This window comes from Elgaria multicarinata, chromosome 20 (genome assembly GCF_023053635.1).
Source record: "Elgaria multicarinata webbii isolate HBS135686 ecotype San Diego chromosome 20, rElgMul1.1.pri, whole genome shotgun sequence".
NCBI lineage: Eukaryota > Metazoa > Chordata > Lepidosauria > Squamata > Anguidae > Elgaria > Elgaria multicarinata.
The window spans coordinates 9,680,541-9,686,984 of NC_086190.1; positions in this window are offsets into that span (position 1 = coordinate 9,680,541).

Sequence of the window (6,444 nt, forward strand, 5' to 3'; positions counted from 1 at the left end):
ACCTACCTGCCATGTAGCTGTTAGGAGCCTGTCGGAAAAAAGAGGTGGCCAACCTAGTTCATCACCATAAGAATGGCTGAATACACAGGAAGATTCAAACCCAGACTTTTAAGAACTAAGCACTCCAAGCCCTAGGCCTAGATGGGTAAATCAATCTATTTTGCTCCCCCCATATTTCCAAATGTCTAAACCCAACTTATTTTTGTCCTGTTTATGAAGAAATTTGTAAATTTTAGTGAGTTGGTAGCAAAAATACAAACCGAAAGAAATGCTCACCTAGGGTGACCATATTTGGGAAACCAAAAAAGAGGACACCTAGTGTGTGTGGGGGGGGGAAAGCAGCTTTCTGAGTCCTGCAGAAAGTACGTTATTCCCCCGCCACCTTAAAGAACCCGATTGGAGTGGAGGACGGGAAAGGATTTCATTCTGCACCACCACCATCCACTCCAATTGGGGCCTTTTCTATAATGTTCACGAATGACCCACTTTCCCCTTTAAGACCTCAATTGAAGCTCGGGGTGGGGGAATGACGTGCCTCAAGAAAGCATGTCATTCCCTCCTGCCATGCTAATGGCAGCCTTAAAGAGGAAGGTGTGTCATTCCAGGACATTATTGAAAATGATAGAAAATCCCCCCTGACACCATGGAAAGAACAAAAACCAGGACAAATCCGGGGAAATCCTGACAATTGGTCACCCTAGCTCACCCATCCCTACACTGGCATGCCCATAGCAAACACCTTTGACTCAGAAAGATGTTCCAAGGAAGATGGACTGTATCCCACATTGGGCTGCAATAATTTTACCTAATATCAAAAATTAGCCCTTTCCTTCACCAATTCCTCACTGTCCCTAAAAGAAACAATGATCGAGATCTTTGACGCAACTTCAGCTTTTGCAAAGTCTCTCGGCAGCTGGATCCCCTGAGCCAAGAGTTTGGACCAGGGCCTGCAAATGCCGGAAGGGGCTGGTTGTTCCAGGAAGCTCATCTGACGACGGTCGTCTCTTGGTAGGATAAACCACTCAACCTTTTTCAATGGCTGTGCTCCCTGCTGCTCCAAGCAATAACAGAGGTGGAATTGCTGGTCGAGAAATGCTAGTAATTAAAGCTGTCATTGTGAATCCAGAGTAATAAGGAGTAAAACACCAGCCGGGAAGGGTGTGGGGGAGAGAGGAGATTGGACAAACAAAGGAAATAGTTGGTACCCCCACTGTACAATATCATAGAAAGGCCATTAAGGCTGGCAACATCACCCACCATCCCTGGGGGAGCACAAAAGGTATACTAGGCACAACCGGCAGGAAGTCAGAGCTGGCCTCCAAAAAGCAACCACACTTTGCTAGATCGGTGGGCTCATTTGGATAAACATTGCTCGGAACGGTTCACATTTGGAATGGTTGTGCTTTGCATAGCTGAAAAGCCCTTGCCCTTTGCTGTGTTCGTAGGCCTTCATCTGGCCCCGGTCACATGTAGATTCCCATTCTGCAACATAATAGTATTTGCTCCCCCTGCCCTCCCCCCAACCTCTAATGAGGTTGCCAAGTGGATACCGGTGATTTTGCACACCCAGCTGCTCTTTTGATGCTGTTTCCTCCTTCCAAAATCGCCAGCCCAACCTTTCCCCACTGCATCTGCCACAGGGATGGAGACATTGTTATTCAAATGCCTTCAAGTGCAAAGGGACGCTTTGAAGGTAACAGAAAACGATAATCACAATCATTACAATATTTACACTTTAATATCCAATTTATTTAGAGCTTCTTTGCAAACAACTGTTTCAGCTCCCCCTCCTGGCGCTCCTCTAAAGCTCATTGAACTCTGCAATGAACTGCCAAATTAATATCCGGCTGCAAGAAGTCAAATTCTGGTACAGTCGGGCCAGAACTTGGCAGCTTGGGCCACTCCTGGGGTCTCAGCAGCCCAGCACCTGCGCAGCACTAAGGCCTACCCTTGCCCCCACGTTAGTAGGCATGTTCAGGTGCTCTGATCTATGCTAGGCAGCTGGCTGTAGCTCCCATTTAAATTTCCCAGAATGCCCCAGAACAGCCTTCCCCAACCTGGTGCCCTCCAGATGTCCAACTTCCAGCATCCCCCAGCCAAGATAGGCATCCCCCTTTCTACAAGGCCATCGAGTCCAACCCCCTACTCAAGGCAGGAATCCACCTTAAAGCATCCCTGACAGATGGTTGTCCAGCTGCCTCTTGAAGGCCTCTAGTGTGGGAGAGCCCACCACCTCCCTAGGTAACTGATTCCATTGTTGTACTGCTCTAACAGTCAGGAAGTTTTTCCTGATGTCCAGCCGGAATCTGGCTTCCTTTAACTTGAGCCTGTTATCCCGTGTCCTGCACTTTGGGAGGATCGAGAAGAGATCCTGGCCCTCCTCTGTGTGACAACCTTTTAAGTATTTGAAGAGTGCTATCATGTCTCCCCTCAATCTTCTCTTCTCCAGGCTAAACATGCTCAGTTCTTTCAGTCTCTCTTCATAGGGCTTTGTTTCCAGACCCCTGATCATCCTGGTTGCCCTCCTCTGAACACGCTCCAGCTTGTCTGCGTCCTTCTTGAAGTGTGGAGCCCAGAACTGGACGCAATACTCTAGATGAGGCCTAACCAGGGCCGAATAGAGAGGAACCAGTACCTCACGTGATGTCTTTTGTAAACCCTCACTCACTAACCACAGTCTGACTGTCTGCAGCAGGGTCAGCGGCTCTAACCGTGGCATAAAGTGTTGTGTGCGACAGCACGGCTTGTGGTTAGTGCTAACCCTAGGGTGAAGATATGAAAAGGAGGACAGGGCTCCTGTATCTTTAGCGGTGTATAGAAAAGGGAATTTCTTCAGAACCTAGTGTAATTCCCTCTTCATCACAACAGTTAAAGCTGCAGGAGCCTTGCCCTCTTGACCAGATACAAAAGAAGGTAGGGCTTCTGCAGCTTTAACTGTTGTGACGAAGAAGGAATTTCACCAGGTGCTGCATGCATACAAATGATATGTGCTGAAATTCCCTTTTCAATGCAACTGTTAAAGAAACGGGAGCCCTGGCCTCATTTTCATATGGTCACCCTAGACAAATAGATACTTCTTACAAGTATTCACAATTACCTCAATATGTTTTCCCGTTTTAATGCTGATTTTATGTACAGTAAGACTGATATGCATATATATATATATATATATATATATATATATATATATATGAGTTTAGAATATTGGTATAGATCTTCTACAAATTTACAGTGGGCCTGTTCAGACAACACTTCAGGCTCACTGGTTAGTGAAACTGTGGTTCTCTGGGGTTAGCTAGGGAGACCATATGGAAAGGAGGGCAGGGCTCCTGTATCTTTAACAGTTGTATTGAAAAGGGAATTTCAGCAGGTGTCATTTGTATAAGTATAGATCATGGGAGGTACTGGTTCCTCTCTATTAGACCCTGGTTAGGCCTCATCTACAGTATTGCGTCCAGTTCTGGGCTCCACAATCCAAGAAGGACACAGACAAGCTGGAGCGTGTTCAGAGGAGGGCAACAAGAATGATCATTGGCCTGGAAACAAAACCCTCTGAGTAGAAATTGAAAGAACTGGGCATGTTTAGCCTTGAGAAGAGAAGACTGAAGGGAGACATGACAGCCCTCTTAAATTACTTGAAAGGTTGTCACCCAGAGGAGGGCCAGGATCTCTTCTCGATCCTCCCAGAGTGCAGGACACGGAATAATGGGCTCAAGTTAAAGGAAGCCAGATTCCAGCTGGACATCAGAAAAAACTTCCTGACTGTTAGAGCAGTACGACAATGGAATCTGTTACCTAGGGAGGTTGTGGGCTCTCCCACACTAGAGGCCTTCAAGAGGCAGCTGGACAACCATCTGTGGGGGATGCTTTAGGGTGGATTCCTGCATTGAGCAGGGGGTTGGACTCGATGGCCTTGTAGGCCCCTTCCAACTCTGCTATTCTATGCTTCTATGCTTCTATGATTCTATGGAAAAGACACAGTAATCACAAATAGAAAGGGGGATGCAGGAGAGGCATGGGAGACATGGAGCACGTAGGCAGCGCAAACCTAGGCATGCTTGCTCAGATACAAGCCCCATCTGTTCAATGAATCTCATTGCCAGGTACATGGACAATGCTGGGAACTGTAGTCCAACACATCTGGCAGATTGGGGCATGGGTAGGCCTTAGTGCTGCGCAGGTGCTGGGCTGCTGAGACCCCAGGAGTGGCCCAAGCTGCCAAGTTCTGGCCCGACTGTACCAGAATTTGGCTCCATGTGGACTAGAAATTTGGCTGCTTTATACGACAGCCGACATTTTACCTAAGGCCCTTTAGATTAGGTTGGCTAAACTGTGTATTTTTTAAAAGAGGTGGGAAGATGTTTGCATACATTTTTACTTTCTAGGTTATCTATCAGGAAATGAATTTTGCTACTCCTCAGGATTACACCCTTTTTACGTAAAAGTAACCACCACCACATGTTCTCATAATCACTAGCTCAGACTGAAAGGTCTCAGCCCACCCACAGTCACACACTCAAGGGGCGGGGAAATGCCAGTCTTGGACTTACCCTGACTAAAAGAATGAGGGTGTTGAATAGATGGTATTAGGGGTAATTAATCTGTGATAATCTCAGATCTGTGCCCTAGGGGGCACTCTTTTCAAGTGAAAGAACCTCAGCCTGCCAAAGGCTGGTCCCCTTCTCCATTTTTTCATAGACCTACTGTATTTCTTTGATTCTAAGACGCACTTTTCCCCCCATATAAACATCTCTAAAAATGGGGTGCGTCTTAGAATCGCGGGTGCGATTATTATTCTTCGAATCAAAGCTTTTTTTCTGTTGGTGGTACTGAAATTAGTGTGCGTCTTACAATCGATGGCGTCTTACAGTCGAAGAAATACAGTATTATCGATTTAGCCAAGAAGGAGGGATTATTTCCCTCTGTGATATTGAGGCATAAAAGGAATAACCGTTCTTTCCTTCCTTGATAAGGTGCTTTGCATTTGTGAAAGGAATGGTGGTGAGAAAGGACAAGACAGCCCTCATGGAGACTCACCAAATCCTGGGGCAAGGAGGGCGTCACTAATCCCAATTCACCCAGAGAATGCACAGGGACCCCGCTTTTTATTCACATTTCCCTGGTGGGGCTCCCGGACCTTTTACAGCTTCAGAACAGGCAGACATTCAAAAAGTAAACCTCTCACCATCACAGTAACCCCATGCTAGAAAAAAGAGTTTCATCTCTGGTTTTTAACCTGTTGGTTGTTTTATGATGGTTTTAATTTTTGTGAACCGCCCAGAGCGCTTCGGCTATTGGGCGGTATAAAAATGTAATAAATAAATAAATAAATAAATAAATGCCTGCCCAAGACCTTAGAACTGTTGGAGGAGCCCTTCTCTGCATCCCACCAATGCAAGATATACGCTATGATGGGACAAAGGAGAGGGCTTTCTCTGCTGTGGTACCCCGACTGTGGAATGCCCTCCCCTTGGAGCCCCGAATGGCGCCAACGCTGATTTCATTTCGACTCCAAGTAAAAACATGGCTTTTTAATAAAGCCTTTGATGGTTAAATTCACTGGCACGTTGTTTTAAATGTTTTAACTGCTTTTAAAATACATATTGTTTTAACTTGGTTCATGGTTTAATTTGTTTTTAACTGTGCATATTTATTGTTTTATACTGTATGCTTTTATCTGTATGCCGCTCTGAGATCTTAATGATATAGGGCGGAATATAAATGTAATAAATAAATAAATAAAAGGTTGAGACTTGAGTTTGCTGCAAGTCATGTTCTCTCATCTAGCTCAATTCTAGATTTCTTAAGTGCCCTCTGGGTTGACTCAGTGGTGCCCAACAGACACTCTGCATATCCTCAGGGGCACTCTCTTCTTTAAAGCCTCACCTGTACAAGACTCAAAGTAGGGTTTAGAAGTGGTATGACTCTGAGTACTAGTTACTGTGGAATATTTTATTTATTTATTTATTTATTTATTAAACTTATATACTGCTCCCATAGCCAGGGCTCTCTGGGCGGTTTACAGAAATTCTAAAATTGAGGTAAAAACAAGTATACAAAATTTAAAACTCTAAAACACAGAACATACACACATAAAGCATTAAAAACCAATTAAAAACTAAACATGTGGGTAATTAGGATGTGCCGCCATATGCCTGGGCAAAGAGGAAAGTCTTAACCTGGCGCCGAAAGGATAGCAGCGTTGGCACCAGGCGAGCCTCATGAGGGAGATCATTCCACAGTCTGGGGGCCACCACCGAAAAGGCTGTGGAAATACAAATAGGAGGATGCTGTTGTACTCATACCCTGCTTGTAGGCTTCCTATTTGCGCACCTGACTGGCCAATGTGAGAAGATAATACTTAGGGTGACCCTATGGAAAGGAGGACCGGGCTCCTGTATCTTTAACACTTGTATTGAAAAGGGAATTTCAGCAGGTGACATT